At 43.0% G+C, this 26,095-nt stretch overlaps 1 protein-coding gene across 1 annotated transcript in view; it reads left to right on the forward strand.

The window, feature by feature from the left end:
• efcab6 (EF-hand calcium binding domain 6) overlaps window positions 1–26,095 on the forward strand; it is a 102,439-nt gene that overhangs the window by 14,273 nt on the left and 62,071 nt on the right. The window lies entirely within an intron of this gene.

Consider the following 26,095-nt stretch of genomic DNA (forward strand, 5'->3'; position numbering starts at 1 on the left):
AAAACCCTGATATACATTTAGCTAAGGTCTATAAACATGAACCGTTCCTAGTGACATGCATGCAGCATCACTTCCTGAGAGCAACACGGTGATGATCTGAGAGTATGAGGGTTTAACATCCATTAATGCTGCAAAGTCACACTTTAGACGGTGCTCTGAACAACAAATGAATGAAAGCTAAACATTAACGTGACTCACCCATCATCGTCAGAGTGTTTGTGTGTGTGAGGGGGTGATTCATGTGTTTGGGCCAGCTCTGGCAGAATTCAGGCTCTACGTAGGAAGCATGACAGAATGACTCTGGATTTGTGCTGCTTGTGTTCCACATATTAAACCAGGCTGTGGATGTTGGTGTGAAATGCAGAAAATTGACCAAATCCCATCTGTGGATAAATGAAGGCCCGAAGGCTATCAGGACCTAATCCTTACCACAGACATACATATGGTGTGTGTGTGTGTGTTGAGCTATGTTCCTATGTTGGTTTTATTCAGAAAAAATCATTTCCCACAGCCCACATCCTTGAGTCGTTAATTAAAACATTTATTTGTATTCCATCCATATCCGCCTCTTTCTACATCGTGCCATTCTTTTTGATCATATGTGTTTTTTTGCTACTAGTCTTAACAGCCAACCACATGTGCCCAAAGAGACTGACTTCTAGGAAGAGTAAAATGATGGCAGCCAGAGCTATTAAATAAAACAGGACTGTGTCACACTAACCCATACTGAAACACATCAACCCTGCTAGGTGATTTCATTTAACAAAACTCATGGAGTTGTATTCAAACCATGTTTCTGTTTTCTCAACATATAGAAAATATACTGTATAGTCTGTTTTTTTAAGCCTCCATGCCAGTGATAGCTCTGGCTGGTGGCATTATGTTTCCAGGATGTCTGTCCATCCATATGTCCCATTCTTGTGGACGCAATATCTCAGGAACACCTTAAGGGATTTTTTTTTCACATTACAAACGTTCATTTGGCCTCAACAATAAACTGATTAAATTTTAGTGGTCAAAGGTCACTATGACCTTTTATGCATCTTATTCTCATGAATGTGATATTTTAAGCGACCTCACAAGACATGTTTTTGGCCATGACTCATGAATTCATACACTAATTATGACAAAAATACACACACAAATGTCTGATAGGACACAATGATGAAGTGATGACATTTTATATCTAAAAGGTCAAAGGTCTCCTTCACTGTGACATCATAATGTTGTGCAAAAACACTTATCTGGCCATTACTCCTTGTAATTAGCCTGCATTAGTCTTTGATTCAGCAATATCCTTGGAGCATCATTCCAAACAATTAACAAAAAACTGCTTCTTCCAACTGAGGAACATTTCCAAAATAAGAACATTGGTGTCAAATTCTGAACTGGAAATGATCATTCATGCTTTATTTCATCTCGTTTAGATTACTGTAACACTCTTTTTTCCTGTTTTAATAAGAAAGAGCTTGACCGTCTCCAGGCTGTTCAGAACTCTGCTGCAAGGCTTTTAACACACACAAACAATAGGGCCCACATCACTCCTCTTTTAGCATCACGGCACTGGTTACCAGTGCATTTTAGAATTCATTTTGAAATTTTAGTTCTTACTTTTAGAGCCTTGCATGGACAAGCTCCTTCTTACCTGACAGACTTGATACAACCCTACATTCCTACCCGCAGTCTGAGGTCATCAGGCCAACAGCTGCTAGTTGTTCATCGCACTCGCTTTAAGACTAGAGGTCAGGGCTCGACAGTGCGAGCGTTTCACTTGCATTTGCGACTAAAAATAGGTGTGTGCGAACTGTAAAAAATATTTAGGGGCACATGTGCGCATGAAAAAATCAGCCGAAGCAGCCTATATTTTTGTCAGTAAAAAAAATATGATAATCTAACCGCAAATGTTGGAGGAACTCCAGCTGCCTTCCCTCTTCCCTCTTCCCCGTGTGACACGGTTATGGGCGGTTTTCCAAGCCACTGTCGGCACAATGAATTTAAGTCCCACTGTCGGCAGCGTGGAAATAGCCTAAGTCAAAGTGTGGAGGAGATGGACCGGGTGAATCTCCAGGGAAGCCTGCTCCGTTCTCCCCGTAGTTCAAATAATTTCAACTCTGAGCGCAGCGCTCGGGTGGAAAATCAGAGCGGTGCGCGACGCCAAGGGTAGCGGTGCTGCTTTGTCAGGCGTTGTTGCCCTCTCCATAGACAAACAATGGGACAGCCAGCGCAAAGCGGTTTTACAGCTGATCATGTGTAGAGGCCTTTAGGGACCGTTCACTACGGTACCACTGCTGGGCAGGGTGGAAATAAAGCCCTTTTCACACAGAGCGCACAAAGCGCAGACCTCCGCCGACGAATCCATTCATTGTGTATGTGCTACCGCGGCGCAAGAGCGCACTGCTCTGCCGCCAAGCTGAGCGGCGCGCAAGGGAGGCGCATGTCGCGGCCTCTGCGCGCCACCAGCCTGCGCTCGAATTGAATTTTTTTTTAATTTCACCGCAACGCGCTGTGACGACACCTCGGCGCCACGTGTCCAATAGCAGAGAAGAGCCTGAAGTAGACCCGGAAGCGGTCACCATGGAGCTGTAGCTCCTGAACGAGCCTGTACTCCCCCAAATCCTGTCCTCTGCGCCCTACCCCGCAGTGGGCACCGCGAAAGCTCTGTGTGAAAGAGGCTTAAAGGGAAATTTCGTTTTTTTTCAACCCGTCTCCTATCGTCCTAAATTTGTTTCAAGTAACTAGCGACATAGAAATGATAGTTAGCATGTTAGCCGTTAGCCTAGATACAGACCTGTTAAAACGTAAGTGAACGGGCATACCTTTAAGTGCAAATTTAGTCCACTAAACAAGCTTTTTTTCCACAAAGACCACCTCATATCGTTAGGATAAATGTCAGAGAACATAGAGAAAACGACATGTAAACGTGTTGTGTTACCTTACCGGTGTGCTGCCATGTTTGTTTACCATCTAGCTCTGCTTTCCAGAGCGCGGCCGAAATATATCTTGCCCGCTCTAGATAAAGCCCAGCTGGATACTAACGTTACTCCAGCTGGAGGTGTCTTGTCCTCGGTCACATCCAGACCTTGCGTGGCCGAAATATCGCGAGAACAAGCAGCGATCTCATAGTGTGCCTCAACAAGCAGCAACAGCTGGAAGGCAGAACCGGACAGTAGCCTGAAAAGTCATTTATTTTATGAAAGATTTATAGAATAATGGCTGCAAGGAATGGCAGCCTTATTTTCAAGGTCTGGATGTGACTGAGGACGAGACACCTCCACCTGGAGTAACGTTAGTATCCAGCTGGGCTTTATCTAGAGCTGGCGAGATATATTTCGGCCGCGCTTTGGAAAGCAGAGCTAGATGGTAAACAAACATGGCACCACACCGGTAAGGTAAGACAACACGTTTACATGTCGTTTTCTATATGTTCTCTGACATTTATCCTAACGATATGAGGCAGTCTTTGTGGAAAAAAAGCTTGTTTAGTGGATTAACTTTGCACTTGAAGGTATGCCCGTTCACTTACGTTTTAACAGGTCTGACGCTATGGCTGTATCTAGGCTAACGGCTAACATGCTAACTATTATTTCTATGTCACTAGTCACTTGAAACAAATTTAGGACAATAGGAGACGGGTTGAAATAAACCGAAATTTCCCTTTAAGTCCTGCAGAGTTTCAGAGGACCTGGAGAATGTTTTAGGATAGTAATAACATTATATAAGATACAGTAATCATATTGCAAAGATAATATATATCAGATAATAACATTAAAGACAAAATTAAATTGCAATACTTTTTCAAAACTTGATGATTTTACCTTTCTGTACATTTTGTATACAAATTCATTAAATAATTTTGCTTGTAAATGTCTATTTGCATCACGTTTATTACGGAAAACACATTATTTGATCAATTTACGTTGTGCCCCTAAAGTTCTTTGTGCGCTCCTTACTTTTTCAACTTAGGAGCACATGTGCTCCTTGGGAAAAGGTTAGCGTCAAGCCCTGCTAGAGGTGACAGATCTTTCCAAGCTGTAGCTCCCATACTGTGGAATGCTTTGCCTCTCTTGCTACATTGTTTAAATTCTGTTGATACTTTTAAAAAGCATTTGGAGACTCTTTTATTTAAACAATCATTTGGTTAAATGTGGGTTTTTTGGCTGTCTAAATCTATGCATCTTTGTTCTTATGTTTTGTCATTGTTTTAATTTACTGTGAAGCATTTTGTGGTTTTTACCTGTGAAAGGTGCTATATAAAAAAAGTTTACTTACTTACTCAATGTCATATCTCAGGAACAGAAGGGGGGACATTTGGTCAGATACTGAAATGAGGACTCTAATCTTGGGTGTCCATCTTGAAACTGTGCTGATTGTTAGATCTTCTGTGCTCTGAGGGGGGGAAGATGTGTGTGAAGCATCCATGTTTTCACAGACATGGATATAAACTGTAACTGCAACTTGACTGGTTTGTGGACCATGAAGCAGTAATTCTAGTTTTGATTCAGTTTTTCCGGACAAGCTTATTTGCATAGTACCTTACACAAAGGTAGTTTAAAATACTTGAGGAACCCTACAGCAATATGAAAAAAAATAAATAAAATGGGGAAAGTACAGAAAATAGGAGGTATAAATATAATAAAATGGAGGAAAATATAAAGTGAATGCAGTTGTAGTGCAGTCCAAGATATGGCTGAATAGTGCCAACTTCAGTGTAATAAAAGGCAACAGAAAACAGAAAGGTTCTGTTTCACACTTCCTGACCACCAGATGGCAGCGCTTTAGCACTGGATATCTCCATCTCGTGTATGTGCATGTCAGGTCATTAAACAAAGTCACCTGTGACCATGCAATGACGTAAGGCATTTGCCCCAGTATAAAACCCCCACATCATCACGCGATCTGCCCCTTCTATGTTCTCGCAACTGAAGAAGCTGCTAGCAGGTCAATTTGGCTCTTCACTTGTAGCGTGGTAACTGGATGGTCGGTGCTTAAATTTTTTTCATCCACCAGAGGCTGCGGCAAGCTGTTTTCTTGAGAAAAGAGTACAGTTGAGCGGTGGTAATCTCGCAGTTACGGTTTGTTCTGAACTAAATTACAGCTAAACAGGTAAGTTGACTGGTGGCCCGCCGAGCTTGCCTGTTTCATTGATGCATGATCCACTGCGTTGTTAGCTCTCTGCTCTCTGAGGATTGCAGCAGCAGTGAGTAACACTGTTGGGTGGAAGGTTAATGGGTAGTTATTTGTTAAGGTGATTAATCACTGCTTGAGTTCACTGCTACTGTGAGATAGCTTTTGTGTAGAGTGTTAGGAGGCATGTCTCGACACGGCCTAGTCTAAGTTAAGTTTGTAGGATAGCGGTGCTGTGTTTTTGCTGTGGCCAACTAGCATTGTATATAAGTCTGGGACAACTGTGCCTTTTTTTCTGTTTAGATCAGACATAGTTTGTCATTAGTGACAACGTAGTATTAGCTGTGCGCTAATTTTGTGTCAGTCAGTGTCAGTGTATTTTTTTCTCCTCATTTGTTTAACCCGTTTCATGATATGTTGGGCTTGCATGTCTGTAACTCTTGTATGGCTCCCCTCCACATGGAAAATGACAATGATCAGTGCCCTGCTTGCCTGGGGATTGTACACCTTAGGGCAAGCGTGTCTGACAACCCTTGTATGAACTGTAGGTTTATGCCACTGTCAATACGGATGGCTTGACTTGCAGAGATAGAAAATGATACTGAACTGTCATCTACTATCATGGCTAATCTGGCAGCATCAAAGAGACACAACATGCCTTCACATGGTCCTCCTAAAAAAACAAGAAAGGTGGACACTTTGGCTCATCAGGTTGGCACTCTTGTATCTGAATTTGCAGATTTGAATCAGATTAAGAGTCCCTGCTCAATCTTCAGCCTGATAACAGAGGGCCAGCTCCCAGTGGTGGTGATGATGTGCTATCATCCTACAGTTTGTTTACAGATAAGGAAGAAGAAGCTCAAGTTGTGAATAGAGACACAGCCTCACAGCCAGTTAGCCAGCCAAGAAGGTGTGAAACAGCTAGCCAGACCTGGCAGCGAGCACAGTCCCCCCTGTCAGAGGCGTGTTGTCGCACCCTCCTCACCTTTCCAGTGGTTCCAGGTCAGATCTTTGGGCCCGCCTCTTAGCAAGCACCAACCTCTATGATCAGCGCAGGCTAGCTTTGTCTGGGCCAGCTTACCAAGTGCCAAGAGGACCAGTGCCCAGTCGTCGCCCCCCCAAAGGCTCTAGGTGCCGGGGGCATCAAACCTGAGGTTGGAGGGGCCATGGTGGATGCTTCTCCCAGCAGCAACTCAGCTACTGAGGGAGGGAGACCACGGACCCTTGGGTCGTGTCCACACTGTCCAAGGGATAGACTCACTGCGAGGTCAGAATGTCTGTCGTCAGAGACCCTGCAAAATCCCTGGCCCTCAGCCAGGAATTAGCAGCCCTTTTAGAAAAAGATGTCATTGAGCCTGTAGAATGGCATACACAGCTCAGTGGGTTTTATTCAGTATATTTCTTAATTCCGAGGAAGTATGGTGGGTTCCGTCAAATCCTAAACCTGAGGGGTTTGAACAAATTTTTAAAGGATATGCTGTTCCAAATGCTACGGATGGCAGATGCTTTCCACTTAGTGACACAAGGGGCCTGGTTTGTGTCAGTAGATCTCAAGGATAACATTTTCATGTGCCTAGTGCACCACACCACAGGCAGTTCCCAAGGTCTGCATTTCTGGGAGAGGCCTACCAATTCAAAGTGTTGCCATGTGGTGTTCCACTGGCCCATCACATATTTATGAGGTGCGTGGCAGCCACCCTTTCTCCCATACAAGTTAGAGGGTTGACAATCTTACCATACCTGGACAATTGGCTAATCATTTCCCCAACAACTGAGCAGGCAGTCAGAGACACAGCTACACTGCTTGGCCATGTGGGTCAGCCGGGCCTTACAGTGAACTACAACAAGAGCAAGCTTACACCCAGTCAGAGGGTGGATTATCTGGGCATGACACTCGACTCACAGCTAATGAGAGCCTTTCTCTCCCAAAAGAGGGTGGGGGCTATTCTGCAACTTATAGGTTGCTTCCAGAGGGACAAGCTTGTGTAGCATTGCCTCCTTCTCAGGCTGCTGGGCATGCTGACAGCAGCATCCATGGTGATTCCTCTAGGTGTTCCATCCTTACGTCCCCTTCAAATCTTGGTCAATGGGCTCTGCTTAGATCCCAAGTGGCACAGGGAGAGGGACGTCAGGGTGTCTAGCTTATGTTGCTAGGCTCTGTAGCCCTGGAGAAGAGTGGGTTACCTGACCATGGGGGTTCCTCTTGGGGTAATTCCTTTCCGCCGAGAGGTGATGGAAACGGATGCCTCTCTACTGGGCCGGGGTGCAGTCTTGCAGTGCAGGACCATCAAGGGCCAATGTAGTCCACGGCAGAAGTTAGAACACATAAATGTGCTTGAGCTCAGGCATGGGGCACTCAGTCCAGGCAGGGTCTGCCAGTGGCACAGCAGCTCCTTACATGGGCATTTCCCCACTTTCTGAGCCTCAGGGCCATACGTTTACCAGGCAGGCAGAACAGTGCAGCGATATGCTGTCACGCCTGGGATGGCAACAGGGAGACTGCAGACTTCACCCAGATGTGGTGGGAATGATTTGGAGCCAAAATGGCAGAGCAGAAGTGGATGTTTTTGCCTCTGAAACGTCAACACATTCTCCCCTCTGGCACTACCACTACCACTACTACTGGTAGGGTCTGTTGGGGCAGGATGCCTTAGCTCACGTTTGGCCAACCTGTCTGTTGTATGCCTTTCCTCCGATTCCCCTAATTTGGGCAATGTTGGACAGAGTCCAACAGGGAGGCCACAGACTTCTTCTAGTACCCCTCAACTGGCTGAGGAGACCATGGTTTGCAGTGCTCCTGAAACTACTCAGTGGAGAGCCTTTGGGCCTCCCAAGGAGACCAGACCTTCTCTCTCAGCTTGCATATGGCATCTGAATACGGATCGCCTTCAGCTGTGTGTCTGGCCACTAGAAGCCAAGATCCACTCCTAGCATCCTGTGACCAGTTGGTGATCCACACTGTGTTAAGTTCAATGGCTACCTCCACTAGGTCACTCTATGTAAATTGGTGGAAGCTTTTTTTCCCAGTGTTGCAAAACACATGGTGAGGATCCAGAGACTTACTTGGTGGCCATCATTCTGCGTTTTCTGCAATCATCGTTGGATGTTGGCAGATGTGCATCAACCTTGAAAGTGTATGCAGTTGCCATTTTAGCAGGACACGTGAGAGCGGACAACCAGACAGTGGGGTTGCATCTGGTTAGTCAGTTCTGAAAGGGTGCACAGAGGCTTAGACCATCAAGAGTCACTGTATTGCCATCATGGGACTTGAAATTAGTATAAGGGACCTTGTGTCTTCCCCCCATTTGAGTCACCGGGGCAGACCAAATTGAGGTGGTTGTCTGCTAAGACAGCATTTTTGCTTGCTATCACATCAGCAAAGCAAGTGGGGGAACTCCACGATCTATTAGTGAGCCAGATGTGCATGTGTTGGTATCCTGATGGTTCAGCGGTTACTCTCCTACTGAATCCATCCTTCCTGCCAAAGAGAGTGCCTTCTTCACATGTAAATAAAGCCATCGAGCTGGCAGGATTTAATCCACCAGGGCACAGGGCAGAGGAGCCGTCTGAGCTACTATGCCCACTTCCCTTTGTGCAAGACATACGTGGAGGCTTCCGCCAATTTATGTAAGACTGACCAACTTTATGTTTCCTATGGGGGTTGTAAGAAAGGTAAACCCCTATCAAGACAGAGACTTTCTAACTGGATTGTGGATGTGATTCTACATGCTTATAGGTCGCAAGGTCTGCCAGCCCCTAGTAATGTGAAGGGTCACTTTGCTCAAAATGTTTCCACATCCTGGGCAGAATTGAAATGGTCTTTCTGCAAGACAACTGTGTTGCTGCGATCTGGGAGTCTTCATGTATCTTTTCTCGCTATAACCGTGTCAATGTGGCTGCCACTACGGTTGTGGCAGCGACCATCCTGACAACGGCTTCTGTCCTTTACTGTAGCAAGCATTCCGTGTGACCTTGCTGGTATAAGTCATCCAGTGCTAAAGCACCGCCATCTGGCGCCATCAAGAAGAATGAAATAGAAGAAGAGTTACAGCTGTAACTATGGTTCTATGAATTCTGGATGACCGCCAGAGTTGTCTGTCAAGTAACTTTGTTGGTATAATGACTGAATGGTGGTCATCCATAATTCATAGAACCAAAGTTACAGCTGTAACTCTTGTTTTTGTCCTGATTTAAAAGAACAGAGTTGGAGCAGACCTGATGTTTTGTGTCAGAAATGCAGGCATGGAGTGGAAATTCATACTCAGAATGAAGTAGTGAACACAGAGAGGATTTCTTACACTAAGTATGATAATTTGTAGAATGATACACAACATTAACCTCATACACAGAGTAAGGTAATGATTTTTTTTTTTTTTTACGCTGGTTCAGATCAGATTCTATGATAATTTTACGGATCTATCACAAAAGACAGACACATCTTCATATAACTTATTGCACTATACCTCAATCTGGCCCAGCCTCAGAATGTTTACCACTGTTTTCATTGGTGTCAGTGGGCTGTGGTCCCAAATCACTCTGGTCCTCCTAAGGGCTCCTTTATACTCCCTTTATGTATAAAAATAAATGTCTAAACGTCTATTTCAAACGTTGAAAATGTAACTCTCACATACTTCCATGTGTCCTTTATGATAGCATAAACAGGTGGCAGTAGAGGGTGGAGTCAAAAGTTTCACACAATAAATGAGAGGACGATAGAGAGAGTGGTAATAAAGTAGGCCTACCTTTTAACGGTTGCAGCTTTGTAGATGGCGGTCTACTGCAAGGCCATTAAATACATTGTGACATGTAGACTGTGATTTTTTTTACTATAATACAGATTTGTTCCATTCCACTATCTTTTCAGTGTCTTGTTGTCTTCTACGGTTGTCTTGCTTAAACTACACTACACTGTCCCCATAATCTCCAGGGTTACTGCTCCGTTTTGTCTGTATCCTTAACCTCTCAGAAAACCAGCCAAATAGGGACAAAATGAACACAGAGTACAGAGAGAAGGCTCTGTCTACATCCATATACATATCTAACACTGATCATACATTATCCCTCAGACTGTTGTCTGCTGAGTCACTGCTGCTGAGTGCACAGCAGTTATTTTGAAGCATGTGGATGTTTCCATTTTTCTAGATTTAGAATTATTTTCTTTAAACTTTTTAGCCCTTAATTTATGCTTTTTAAAACTCCAAACTGTAAGCGTGACCCCAAATTGCTTGGTTTCTGATGATATATGCTAAATAATAGCAACATAAGGCTATTGTTTCGAAATCAAAGAATACATTTATTAAAAAGAATGATTCTTTTTCAAAATCAGCAGAGGGATCTGCATAGAAACATCTGTTTGTGGGTTGCAGCTCTCTCTTTACTTCCCTGTCATTTCCTGTCCAGCAACCACCCGGGAAGCCAGTGTTTGCTTGCTGTAGGATTGTAAAGGCAAACCCTGTTCTTTTTTCCGAAACCGAACCACGTGCTTTTGTTGCCCTAACCCAACCACCTGCGTGTGTGTACTAAAGTAACCACATGCATTAGTTGTTGATAGAAAAAAAACATCAGTTTGTGGTGTTGTACCAACGTAGTGCATTTATTTTGAAAGAAACTGTATACAAACTGTACATTTCCTGTGAAAACAGAAGTGTATTTTGAAAACAGATAATGCGTGTAACAGGCAGAAGTTGAATTGAATGTCAACAACCCACGCACCCAAGGTAACTTGCATGTCATTTCTCGATGTGGAAAGTCCATGACCAAACGTTGATATGTGACAAGGTTGGATTGAGAATGTGTTGTCTCTTTAAAAAAATACTGATCCCTTGTCTGACAATTTATCATCATCATTAATTTAGCAGTATTGCATACAAACTGTTTGGATGGTGAACACTTAAAAGATTTTATAGACAAAACAGTTCATTGACAATAAAGCCCAGCAGCACGCTCAGTCCAACCTCTTTTAAATCCCAGGGTGTCAAATACCGATGCCTTGTCATGCCCCTTGGCACCCCATAGGGACGTACAGGGCACCCTCTAGCACCTCTATGTGATACATATAGAACACATTGTAATACATGGGTAATGATATGAACCTGTCACTGTTAGGTTTAGGCAACAAAACTACTTGGTTAGGTTTAGTAAGATGATCATGTTTTGGGTTAAAATAACTACGTTAGTTACGTATGGTAACGTGATGTAATTACGACATTAGAGTGATGTTAGCCAAAATGCCACGGCCATGTATTAAAACAACAGGATGTAGGTACTTTAATGACATGGTTGCAAACAGGATATGAACTGCTGTTTTCTGGGTTAAAGTCATATTTTGTTTGACTCACTGACCTTGCCTCCCTCCCACACTATGTGGAATCTCTCGTACTTTATACTACGTCAGTTGCTCTCAGAATGAATTATTGCCACGGATTACTTTACTGTGACATTAGTTGAACAGCCTGGTGTGTCTCATAAACATGCCAAAGGGTACCTTTGACTTTGATAGGGTACCTTTGATGTTGATATCACATGTTGAGGGGTACCTTTGGTGTCAATATCACATGTCAAGGGGTGTGACAAAGCTTCAGTATTTGTCAGCCTGGGAATAAAAATGGGCTGGTCTGTCCAATTTACAGTATGGGATAATACTGAAGATTTAGGCTTAATAACGCTTTTGGCTAGAGGTGTCAAGCAGTGGCTTTAAGAGGAGTATTGCAAGAAAACTGCCTCTCTTGTTTTGTTCTCATGTTGAGGTTTAAAATTCATTCCAACAATGACAAGTTGGTCTGTCTTTCATCAGTATATTTAGCTATTATTCATGCACAGCCAATTCTCCCATGGACCTCCATCATGGCACCAACTGTGGTTGCTAGGAGACTTGTGACGCAACCATCAAGCTTCTACCTACACTTCTCCTTCCACCAAGCAAATGCCATTCATTTCTAAATCTGTCCCCATAAACACTCCGCATCTGACTAATGCTACTCAGGCAATGGCTTCTGTTGTCATGGCAACAGAATGAGGATGTTGGCCTACCCAGGTAGCGACCCCTCTGAGGGACAAAAAGAGGCTCTGTGTTAGAGAAAGTTGTAATGAATAAATGAGATATTTGGAAGGCTGTTTACTGAACAAACAACAAAGCCACAGGGGAATCCCTCTCCGCAGTCTACACACTTTTGGTGACTTTGATCTCTGTCAAAATTGTTTGTCAATTACTGGAATAAGTGGGAGTGTGTAGGAATGTGTGTGTGACTCAGTGTGTGTGTGTGTGCGGTCACTGTCTGATGACTCGCCTCGGAGGACCAGCTGGGCCTGATAATGAGTGATGCACATACACATATGATGAAGTACCAGTCACAGCTGTTTACCCCGTGCGCTCGCCTCACTTATCAATATTCAATTAAGATCAGAGCACTGAAGTAGCCATCCAAGGGTGGAATGAAGGATGTTTCACAACTGTTTATTAACTCCATCTGTGTCTTGATCTACTCCTCTCTGGGTTTTGTTCATTACCTCTGATATCTTAGTGCAGGTTTGAATCTAATAAGATACAGTACATACACTGACCATCAGTAGCTCAAAAGAACATCCCGACTGATTTGGATACTAGTTGGGTGAACTAATAATGTATTCCAAAGCAAATTTTTGTCTGGTGTTTTCGCCATAAATATGGCCACTGGAGTGTTAGTTTGTATCTGGCAAATATTTGCTGTGTGCTAAGTGTTGTGCTAGCTAACTAAGGAGGGCAGCTAAGGGCTAACTTTGTAAAGTACAACCAATAGCTTGACTCAAGTGATGTGAACATGGTAAACACAGAGGCTCCATGCTCTGAACCAGTGGGAGCCAAGATCACAACATATTTAAAAAAAAGAAAAAAAGGAAAAAAAAAAAGGAAGTTAAATATTAGGGATGAGCAAATACACCATTATCCATATCTGTCTGTATCCTTTCAGCCAACTAAAATAATCTGTATTTATACTCGGAATGGGTACGAATGGGTTTGAACCGGATGTATGTGGGGCGTAAGTTGGAAATGGATGGGACCTAGCCAGAAGTTTGGTTCTGCCTGAAATTTATATGAGTTGGTCAGACGTTCCTATGTTTATAATCTTTTAGAAAACTATTTACAGAACAATCTCAGAATTGAGCTCCAAATCATTTTTGACCACATAAGTACGAGACTGAACACAGCGACCCAAATCATTTTTCTATACTAGGAGTACGAATATTGATACATTTTACTCAAATGATACTGGTACTTATAAAAAGTACATTATCTGTACCAGAAACTCGTTTCATCCGAGCACTTGTCTCTACCCAATAAAATACAAAAGGCCTTTCCTTTTAGTTCAGCTCTCCTTTGACTTAGCAGGCTTTAGCGCTGCATTACAAAGGGCGATCTAGTTAGAAGTTGTGATATTTTAATGTTATGTGATGTAAATGTTTTGCTTTTATTTTAATTTCTGTTGCTGTCAGACTGTGGCCTTAGCATGTAAAAACATGGTTTCCTCATTGGTTTCTTGGCCACTCTGCACTGCTCACCACCCGGGTCTGGACATAGCAAACATTTGGTGACTACAGCTGTTAACACCCTCCTGGTGGCAGACCATGTTGCTGTGGAAACACTGTGCCTACCCTCCTGTCTCCTCCCATGTCGCCCTGGTGAATAAGCAGCTTCATTGTAAACTGTAAAACCTTTTTAGCACTGATAATATCTTAGCACTACTAGCCTTGCTGACACTGCTACCGGTGGTCAGGCTGTTCTCACAATTTCTCACATGTTTTGCTACAAAAAGCAATGCACCCAAATGTGTATATATCCCACACATTTTGAAAGGCTGTGGTCATGTGACCAATGTGCTGACAGCAGTTAACAATGAAGCAGTCCCAAGTGCTTGTAAGGAGGCAGGTTGGTGTCGTGGATGGTTCACAGAGAAACAGACTTTTGCCCGGGACTTTCCCCTGGAGCTGTGTGTTTGGATTCGTGTGAGCTTTGAGTGAACTTTGAGTCATTTTAAGGTATGTCCTCACCATGTTTCTTTTTCTGAACCTAACCACAGTAACTTTTATTGCCTAAACCTAACCTCAGTAACTTTACGTTAATTATGTAACTGTACGTTAAGGATGTAACATCATTTGTGGGTTGCAAATTCGTAGGATATTATACGAAATATTGTGCATGCATCATATGAGCCGTTCTAAGAGAACATGTTGTGGTGATAATATAGTCAACAATGGTAGTGGGGTTTTATGGCCCAAACTGAGCCGCTTACTCATCAGGGTGAGCTGGGGGTGATCGAATAATGGGAACAACAGCTTCCACGGCAGTACTGTTGGATTGGAATGGTGTTACTATCAGTATTGGCTGAATGAGCGGTGCTGCTAACACTGCCTAGCTCCTACCAGTCCTGGGTGGTGCACAGTCTAGTAAACTGAAGAGTTGCAATATTAACTTATAGACTGACATGTGTAACTGGTCAAAAATATTCTCACCAGGTAACTGATTAACAGCCAACCAGTAATGGTTAACCGATTGATGGTTAAGTGTTGACGGCCCTACTCCGAACCCTCTCCTTGTTTCTTCTACCTCTGTACAATACTGATGTTAAGTCATAGTGCCACAGATGGCAACAATTTTTTCGTCCATTTCTGATTCTTGGTTACATCAGTATGATCTCAACCAGATCTCAATACTAACAGGCTTTTGCGACACAGCATCATGAAAATTTCTTGCGCTAGTTGAAAAATTTCAACTCACATAGATATTGCATTTTTGCATCATTCGCATAACCTGACTTGAATTCGCATCTATTCACGTCCTTGCAATGACTTTGTATGTAATCGCATCACGTGAAATGCTCGCTTCGTGGGCTACATTTGCATGCAATGCATCCTAGTATAACATTTTGTCTGACACCTTGAGAAAAACTCCATACACAGTATATTTTACAATTTAGCACCATGAAATGAATTAATGCCCCTGCAGGTTAAGGTAGATTTAGGAAAAGAAATGTGATTGGGCATGTCACAATCTGTAGCTTAAAATAACTCAAAATTGACTTTTTGTTATAAACAGGGCACAAACCACTCGGTCAAAGTCCTGTGTTTTTTTGACCCCGACCTTTGAGGTGGTGGATTTGTGCTCAAGTTCAAATTAAATTGACATCAAATTAGCTTTAAATGAACATGAACATTAAATAAACTGGCAAAGTCAAATAAATTATGTCACAATGAAAAATAACCCCTGTAAATTAGAGGTTAAGATGTTGACCATGAACCTCCACATCCCCTGTTTGAGTTTCCCTTCCACATATTCTGTCACCTTTCTGCTGTCTGTAATAAAAATCAAATTACCCCATATTATTCAACAGAGGTATCCTCTATCACTATGTATCTAAATGAACATTGTATTTTGATAGATTTGAAGCTGTCAAAAGTTGAAGACTTTGGAAAAGACCAATATTTTTAAGCCAAGCAGCAGCTGAATTGTGTTAAAATATACATTTATGAAAAAAAAGGCAGCACCAACATTCAATCACATTTCTGTCTGCTCTGTGATGGATGAGTGTGTTATTTTTGTCATTTTAATCCCATTTTGGGAAATTGTAACTAATCTTTGTCTGCCTGTCTGTCTGAATCTGCCACTTTGTGAAACACAGCTAAAAAAGCTCTGTCGATCTTATACCTGCCTGTTTTACATGTGATTAAAAAGTGTACTGGATGGAAGTGTGGTTGCTGGTTTTGCCTAAACCTAACCTTAATAACATAAGGTTAATTATATAACTTTCCATAAAGGACGTAATGTCATTTGTGGGGTGCAAATTTGTATGATATCATACAAACTGTTGTGCAAACATTTTTCGTGGGATATCATACAAACTGTTCTATGAAATACGTTGAGCTGAAATATGAGAGCTGCTTTAATCAGATGCGTTATACACAGGCATGTTAACTGTGGAGATGTGCTGCTCAATAGTATGAGAAACAGCAAAAAATATTCATTTGAATTGTATTTACTGAGTAACTTTCAATTTAAAGTTTAACATCTTAGTCTCACATGTAGGAAATATCCCAACTGAGCACTTTAAATGTGCTGCTTAACTGAATTATTTGTACTGTGCATGGTTATTAAAGGATTTGTGGTTTTGGGTTTTGCTGTAGATCTTGTGTCTAGAGGTCAGGTCAGGTTGACAAACTAATTCGTGGTGCCAGTTTAAATTCGGGTCTTAAAAAAATGTGGGTGTACCATATCATATTGTTCCCGATAATACCCACATCATTTTTAAGGATATGAAAAATTCATATCGTGATACTCACAATATTTTGACTTGTTGACATAACGACGTAATACTGTTACCCACGGGAACAAGCATGGCTGAAAGCTAAATTATTACCGACTCTGTGGTGGTTCCAAAAAGAGGAGCAGCTTCAGTAGTGTGAAATACATTATGGCATTGTTAGGTGCCAGAATGTTTTATGAACAGCCCCAGACTTCTTGGACTCATAGAGCTAACTGTGATAGTTAACAGTGTGTGAGGTTTTCTCCAGCTCAAAATAAGCTGCTTATTCAGCAGTGTGCCCTGGGGGGAAACTTGAGGGTGGCCACAATTTTTAAGCAAATACACCATTATCTGTGTCTGTACTCTGAATGGGCGGGGTTTAGTCAGGAAATGAATGGTGTTTAAATTGTAAGTGGGTTTGGCCTAACCTGAAGTTGAACTTTAAGACTGAGATTGATATGGGTTGATTGGAAGTTGCTATATTTATTAGAAAACTTTTTACAAGAAATTAAGCGAAGGAAATTTTTGATCAAAAGAGTGAGAGATTAAACATAGTTACCCAAATGAGGGATTTTTCTAGCCTGAGTGTCAGACTGAAGCTCCCAGAACCTTCAGACTGACATGGCTTCCATTGAAGGCGATTTACAAGGGGGAGGGAATTTGATTTTTCCCTAACCAATCAGTAGAGATCAACGACTCACCCAGAATCTGACGTCATTAGTATCCATGCCTCAGGGGTGCCGAAAACAAGCGAGCATTGCCCTTTTAAAATGTCTCTGTTGTCGTGCACACCCAGCTGCATCACCGTTAAATCCAGTTTAGCAGCTTCCTTAATTTGGTCCTCCATTAATGCGAGTAGTGGCGAAATACCTCGATAGCATCGCTAATGTGGTCTGTAGGATCTGTAGCGGTCGCCATTGTTGCTATCCTCACCAGTTACCCACCGGCGTACAGCTTGACATCAGCGTGGCGCTGGTTGGCTAATCGCTAGACCCCCGGCATTCATTGGTCCGTCCATCGTTTGGACGAGATAAATCGCAAATTCATTGAAGTATGCCAGACCAGTAATGCAAGCCTACTCAGTTGAGTGGGCGGGGTCTATGGTCTGGAACCAGGCTAGGATTTTTCTTCATCATGTGCGCAGATGCTGACACATTTTACTCGTGTAATACTCGTATTTGTATCTGTATCTGATTAATACTAATTTAATCCAAGTATTCAGCTCAACCCTAGTCACTGGGAAACTGGTGCAGGGGCCTGGTGGGTTCTTGGATTCAAATCTTGGCGTTCCAAGAAAAATAAATATTTTCAATCTATATTTTCAACCAGGGACGGACTGGGACGCAAATTCAGCCCAGGACATTCAGACTAGCCCATGCACCGGCCCACACACTGGCCCACGCACCGGCCTACATGTTTCTACCTATACTCCTCTATTTGCTTGTACAGTACACACTACACAAATGCTGTCCTCAGAATCAACTGCATATGAAAATCAGCAGTTATTGTTTAATTCCAGACTATAAAATAAATGCAATAATGAATTGGCCACAAATGGCTATGTGCTTATTATTTAACATAGCATATGACTCTCTCCTAATGCATCTAATTTTATGCACAATATAATTGTCTGCCCTGCCCTGCCGAGCCCTGCTCTTGTATTACATAGCCCAGTTTATATCTCCATGGCTCACAGCCATGAACTAAGGAGGTATAAATTGGGCAATAGGCCCTATAGTCAACTTTTAGTCAACTTATTACTACAACAAAAAAATCCCACTTAAAACTACTAATAAGGTTTTCCTCTGGCTAAAATGTAATGCATCATAGGCTATGCCTTCACATCACACCTGTCATATTTCTGGTCTCATCCTCCTCCTCATCACGATTGGGGTTAGTCTGTCCCTCAGCTTCATTGTACTTGGGACTGGGAGCACCACCTAACGTTAATTGCATGCATCCACAGGAAAAAAGCAAGCACATATTTTCTTTTAGTACAGGTTTAAATTATAATGACTTATTGCAATACATAGTGGGCTAGTTGGCCTCTTAAAACGGACACCTAGAAGAAATACGCAATTTGCCAAAGCCAACCTTGCACATTACACACTCACGAACGTTAGCTAACATCAATGCACCTGCTATGGTACTGTCGGCTCCAGTTCCATATCCATCGTTAGCAACACCAGCAGCCTCAGCCCGTCGACCAACGCCGCGGCCAAACAGGCCGGTTATTTTGGAGCACTTTGCTTCTTGTAAAGATTTAAGTTTTTTTATTCGAGTTTTTTCCGCGCCAGTCTTTCTTGTTTTGCTGGCTTTATCCATGTTTTCTGTCAAACTAGCCTGGTCTGCCATGAGTAATGACTGATGACTGCGGCTGAGCCAATCAGATTTCAAGAAAAACAAGGTCCTCTTTCGTATTGAAAGAGGCCGCTCTTATCTCCTCCTTTAGGCATCAAAACATAAGACTGACACCTACATTCCCTCTGAACATCTCACAGCAAACAAACAATATGGGAGGGGCGCGCAGTACTGACAGCTAGCAACTAGCTTGACATTCGGCAGTCTTTTTTTCTTTTTTTCTTTGACAACCAGGCTGGCCCCACTGGCCCACACCGGCCCACTTGGTGACCGGCCCATCGGGATTCGTCCTGAACGTCCCGATGGCCAATCTGCCATTGTTTTCAACTTAGAATGTGTAAAAATGTCTCTCCCTAATGGTTTTCCCTCTCACAAGCTGTTCCTGAAAAATTCGACCCAACAGCAGGAAGCTTCCCATACAGGGATTCCCAGGAGTAAATCTTCATCAAATGGGGGTCTGTGGTCTAATCTGCATGTATTTCAGGAGCCCAGCATTCCTGGGAAGCCCTCTTGTAGACCCTCCATGTTGTTTAGGTTATACAGCGCCATTGTAATACTAATGTTTGGATAGTAAGCGACAGCAGCAGAATTGTCCCAGAGCCCCTTATTATCCCTCTGAGCTCCACTTTAATGCCGCCTGTCTCTGGCACTCTGGAGCCCAACCAGAGAGAAATTAGCCCTCTAATTGACAGACAAAAGAAAGTTCATCTGTGCGCTCTCTTGTGATCGCTGTCTGATCTTCTCTTGCTTTTCTCTCTTTTCTCCTCTCTTCACGCTCCCTCTGTCACTTAGTCGTTTCTCCTCCTCCGCTCCTGTTTGTGATCCGACTGTCTCCCTTCATTCCCCTCCAACTCTCCGTCTCTCTCTTTCTCTCCCATCTCCCTCTTTCATCCCTCCTCTTTAGAGAGCCGTCCTATCCCTCTGCTTGTCTCCTTCCCATAATTCATAGTGACAGGAAAGGTTAGAGCAGGCACAGCAGAGCTCTGGCTGACAGCGAGAGGAGAGTCGAGTGTCTTTTAAAGCCATGTCGTTACACACTGTTTATAAGTCAGCACAGTTTGATGGAAAAAACTGAAATGCAGCTTTGCCTGTGACATTAATAATGTCAGAATTACATCACATGTATTTCTCAAGTGCTAAAATCTGGAGGGAGACAGTGCTGACACGTGAGGATTAGTGTTATACTTAGATATTTATTGAAACACGGATATCCTGTCATGTTCTATGATGCAGGTTTCTTCTTTAGTTTATTAAGTTTGATTTAGTGCTTTAAAGGCCAAATTTAGGTTTCATGAGTTTGTCTCTTGCAAAAAAAAAGTGTCTGAATGAAAAAAGCTGACCCTTTTTACCTTCCGTATGCCCTGCCAAGTCAAACAGTATTTGCTAATACAAACATGCAGGTGAGGCGGGAGGCTGGAGATGCAAACACATCACGAGTCATTAATCATTACTCTAATTACACCCAGCTGAGAAGGTTTCACGCTTTACAAATTATTGAAGATGTTTTCCTGTATTAAAACAGGTCAAGTGAACTAAGCAAAACAGTTTAATGCGGGGATGCACCAATCTATTGGCTGCATATTGGTATCAGCCAATATTTGCCTTGTTGGCTGAAATCTGCCTATCGGCAAATAAGATGAAATTCACCAATGGCAGTGGCTAATGTTTTTCTGTTGTGTCACATCAATTTTGCGCAGGCTAAAAAGCATGACTCCAGACCAAGTCCCATCATCCCAAGGAGACAGAAAACATAATTGGGACAAACAGAGATCTTTCTTGGGATAGACTATAAGTAAGAGTGTGTTGAAGAGACAAAAAACAATTTATGTGATTAAAAAAAATGTTCAGACCATAATTCAATTCAAGTCACTAACAGCCCTAGTTGCAACAATACATTAGCTTGATGCTTGAGCTCTTATTTATCAGTTTGATGATGCAGGTTGTTAAGTCATTATGAGCATTCTTCAAAAATAATCACTTAAACAGCTGATTATTACTTTATTGAACTGGACTCTGATTTATCTATGATTTAAAACTTTTCATTCAACTTATATATATGTTATTATTAAAATGATTTAGAATAATTAGCTTGTTATACAAAAAAGCACATTTTTGTGATAAATTTAGGCTTTTACGACTATTTCGCAAGTTTTGTTTTTTGTGGTTGGTGTTGGATGATGGTTGCGTGTGGCTGTGAGTCACTCATCGGAATGAGGAGATCAGCCCCCCAGTCTGTAAACTTTACTCCCTGCTGATTTCTGCTAGTGGGCTAGCCTGAGGTTTTAAACATCAGTAAGCATTGGGGAAAGATGGAGAAAATGGACACCACCTGAACTAATATCCTGCTAGCCATTGTACAGGTGTTGGACAGTAAACCCGACAATCTCCATGCTGCAGCACTTTCCAATGGGATATCAGGAACTCTAATAATATATCCTATGTTTCACTGAAAGTTGGCTAACTTCTGCCCATCGAGCAGCTAACTTCCTTTGTAGCCCTCCACTTACCTGAGTGGGGATCAAGTAATTCAATTCAAAGTCCTCTAGACTTCCTAAATGTTATCACACCGAGTTGATCAAATTCTGATAGTGAAGTAAATCATTTTGTGGGGGCTGTGATGCTCGAAACTATTTATCCACAGTTTTACAGCTGCAACAACAGCAACAGAGGAGGCTGTGACAAAGCCTATGATGTAAGCAAAAGTTTACCTAACTTCATGGTGATTAGCCAGTGAACCCACATGCTGTCATGCGCACCCCGAATGAAACGCACACAGAGAGGGACAAATCTTTCAAGAGACATACCTTTAACACACTGATAAGGAATTGCACTCCTAATTTTGTTGCATTCCAATGTATCCCAGGACCTGCATTTTATGATTTGACCTCCCACCCGCAGCAAATGTAAGACTGTTAGCTTCTGTAAGATATGTGTTGGGTCCCCTGGGATCCAAATCCCAACGCAGTCCTCTAAACCTGGCGACTCTTTCTTTACATGCCGATCTGACAGAGCAGAGGACTCTGGTGAGAGAGGAAGAGGTAGCGTGTGCTTTACGGTATAAGGACTCGTGTGAGGGTGGGAATGTGAGGTGCTGTCCTGGTCCTGCTGTGGATCACTGCTATATGCTGTTTAGAAGCAACTGTGGAAACACTGTTTTCTGAAACAAATGCTGAATGAATGCAAAAAAAAAAAAAATTACATTCATCTCCACTGTACTGGGTGAAGACAGATATCTCAATACTACGACAGATAAAACCTTACCAACCTCTGCATGGTTAGATACCACTACAGGTAAGGGAGAAAATGTGTTATTTTGCCATTTGCGTGAACTGACCATTTAAATTTACAAAAGAATACACAGCGATCTGACGGTGATCAGATCTGACTCTGGATCACGGCTGTAGAGATCATACTAATCAGCTGAGAGGGTAACAAGCAGACATGGAGAAAGGATGGGCATGAACATGCAGGGCTTGCTGGATTAGCATATAACAGGCCGGTAAACAAAAACAACAGAGCTTTCATTAATTAAGGACCATGGGGCTGGGTGGGCAGACGGATGGGCGAGGGCTGCTGAGACACTCCGAGAGCGGCACAGCGCCAGGCCTCCAACCACGCCAACCAGAACACAGCTGCCTAATGGAGCGCTGGCACTGCCGAAGGATGGGGGAGTGGAGAGAGTGGGGGGGGGGGGGGAGAAAGGGGGGAAATTGGAGATAAAAAATAGATTATCAAGGAATTTGTAGTAGAAAAAAGGCAGAGGGAGGCATGGGCTGAAAGACAAAAGGGAAGAAAGAAAGGGAAACAAAGTTTGCAAGGGAATTGAGAAGAGGTGGAAACAAAGGCAGATAAAAGGAGAGGGGGAGTGTGTGTGCAGAGGGAGAGATGAGATGGAGATAGAGATGGAGATTGGATGATATCCCTCTGTCTCTGTTCATTAATACCGTATGATCTCCTCTCTCCCTCCTTTGTGATTTTAACACATTTCTAATTAGCACAGAATCCTCTAAGTTGGAGCAGGAGGGAGGGAGGGAGGGAGATCGGGGGGAGAGAGAATCATATTTATATCTGCCTTTAATAAATTCACTTTCATTTGATCTTTTTTTAAACGCACGGCTGCTGTGGAGCGCCTCTTCTCTTTCCCCTGACTCTGGCAGAATGAAAGGTGGTGTAAATGCAGGGCTAATTGTTATGCTTGTAAAGACGCTTGAACAGTAGCTGAAGTTGTTAGATTACAAAAAGTGGATATTTTCAAAGTTTTACTGCTGTACAAAAAAAAAAGGAAAAAGAAACCCTCAGCTGTGGTTTAGAGAGAACTTAGGTTGTTTAAATCTGGACTTATAAAAACCTAGTGTGGTGCATTGCTGGATGAGTGAACCGTAACATTTCAGAGGTCAGCATTTTGTATATTTTTACTTGACTTTACTCCATCTGCTCTATTTTGTGTCTTTGTAGAGACAATGTCAGTGTAACAGCACATGAGGGAGGCTCCCTCCACGCCTTTCACTGAGAGACTTGGCAGCTCGTCTAATCAGAGTGCAATTAGACGGAGACTTCTCTGGGCGACAGAAGACTCTGATTACCCAAGAGTCACCGGGGGTATATTTAGTATCTCTGCTCTCGTTCCTCCGTGGTTAGCGTGCCGCCCCAAGCTACGGAGTGAGCTGGTGCATGGCGGAGACACTGGGAGGTGGAACAGGCCGGACTTGGCCGGGGCGCTCGCTCAGACTGACTATATGACTGCAACTGAGCTCTAACAACGTTAACCTGATCCAAAGCCTCATCATCCAGCAGCCCAGGGTGTGAGGGTGATCCAAATTACACATGTATAATCTCTTTGTGCCTGTAGCTCCTCAGCGCTCTGCTGCTCTGATCCTAGACTGCTCATTGTGTTAGTCAGAGTTAGACTCATATATCTGTTTGCCTCTAGGGAGGGCCAATATTGCAACCTCTTTTAAATGCAGCCCAGTATCACCTAGGAATTATGTACATTTTGGATGGTTCTGCAGCTCATGAGTTGCATCCAGTGCCAGTCTTCAGTACCCATGTGGGAAGTAATGTGTCCTTTATGCAGTAAGCGTATGGAGGGTGGTGGGTGGAGTGGGGAATGAATGAAGTGTGTCAGATACAGAATACTAGAGTTTGGTTCCAGTCACAGACCTGCAGTTAACATTCCCTAATCCAACACGTTCTCATTCCAACCTCGTCACATATCAGGGTTTGGTCATGGACTGTCTATGTCGACATGGGGCATGCAAGGTACCCTGGGTGCATTGGTTGTTGACGTTCTTCAACAACAACTTCAGCCTATTACATGCATTGTCTGTTTTCAAAATACACTTTAGTTTTCACAGGAAATGTACAGTTTTCTTTCCTTCAACAACAAACACACGTGGTTACGTTTAGCCAACACATGCGTACATAAAAATAACCTCCCGGGTGAAAGTCGGTGGTTGTTGGACCCGGGTCCATGTCATTGGTCCGACAGCCCATTGGTTCGACATCGCATTAGTCCGACTGTCCGCAGTGCTGAACGGCTCGCGGCGGGCGTATGGTGCGCCGCGACCAGCTTGAGGCGAAGCAGGCTCACGGCTTATGTGTTTGTCACTTTCTTTTTCATTTTAACCCACACCATGATCTTTTCCTGACCCTAACCAAGTGTTTTTTTTGTGCCTAAACCTAACCAGACCTTAATCACAGGGCATCATGATGATTTCGGAACAACGGGACTTCGGAACAATGGGTTTAATATGGTCGGAACAATGGGCTGTCGAACCAATGGGCAGTTCCCGTTGGACCCATCCACCACCACTACCGGAAGTTTACACATAGGTGTGAGGCAGCTGAAAAAATAGTTCCACAATTGAGATGAACAGCGAAAACAAGGATGGAAACCACAGTTTGCTATGATTTTTATGTCAAAACATCAACGAACACCACTGACCACTCGGTGAGTTTCATGGCTTTGAAAATGAACGTTTACGTGGTTTTAGGACAGATTTACACATGGCCATAGACAGCATTGTTAAGCCAGGCAGGGGGAAGCCAAATTCTCAGAAAAGGAGCAATTGTCAAAATTTTGGTCTTAAAGGATTAGTGCACCCAAAAATGAAAATTCAGCCATTATCTACTCACCCATATGCTGATGGAGGCCCTGGTGAAGTTTTAGAGTGCTCACATCCCTTGCGGAGATCGGCGGGTGGAGCGGCTAGCACACCTAATGGTAGACGGCGCCCCAGACTAACGTCCAAGAACACATAATTGAATCCACAAAGTACCTCCATACTGCTCATCCATAATGATCCAAGTATGCTGCAGCCGCTACATAAAAAGTTGTTTCGAAAAACGTCATGAACTCTGTTTTTAGCCTCACTGTAGCCTGTAGCTCTGACTGCTTCTCTGTGCTCCGTGCTGTATTAGGAAAACAGGATATAGCAATAAACTTAATGCCCTATTCATTCCTGTGAGAGTTGCTTAGTGCCAAATGAAAACAAAATGGTTCAGTTGCTGCGTATGAAATTATACCTGGATGATCTGGGTCTGATGTGCGGCCCATACAGCAATCGCACTGGAAACTTAACGGTGGCAAAGCATTACCAAGTGGCCAAACGGCCACTAACTTGAGTGGGAATAAAATGATTTAATCTTGCCGCTCCTCTAGACTTAAAGCCCAACTTGCAGGTTGGAGACCATGGTGAATGAATGTGTAGGAAAATAATGTAGAAACTCGATTAAAACAAAAAACAAAAACATATTCACACTACAGTGACTTTTGGGGTCGTTTTTGTGAGAGAATTTTGCTTCCGCATCTAAAAACCCACTAACCGGAAGTGATGTAGTGTAAGGGAGTCCGGCCGAGTTCGATTGAGTGTAACATTAATAAACATGGATCCCAGTACTAGTTTTGAGACTTAAGAGGTTGAAAATGTACATTCATATGCATATGCATATGACGGCCCACAGGCTTATAATTATGAGCCTGCTAGGCATCCAAGAGACCAGGAACAGATCAGGGTTAGGAGAAATAATGGCCACAGGAGAGAAATAGAACTATGTTCTATGTTCCCCGGGTCCTAGTGGAGGACTGGGCAGGTGTCTTGGTGAGCAACCAGCGTTAGCTAACGACAGCTAACGATGTCTAACACTGTGTTCACATCACAACATTAAGTTTCATGTATTAGGTTATAACAAAGCTACCAATAGTTCTGCCAGTATTAGATAACTAATGCTTCTTACCCATAACAGAAACTAATGCGCAAATATCAGCTTGTATCAGACGTATCTTGCTATGCGTGTTATAACTCCGCATTGTGGTGTATTGACGTCCGCAGGGAAGA

The sequence above is a fragment of the Epinephelus lanceolatus genome, chromosome 23 (assembly GCF_041903045.1).
Source record: "Epinephelus lanceolatus isolate andai-2023 chromosome 23, ASM4190304v1, whole genome shotgun sequence".
Taxonomy (NCBI): Eukaryota; Metazoa; Chordata; class Actinopteri; order Perciformes; family Serranidae; genus Epinephelus; species Epinephelus lanceolatus.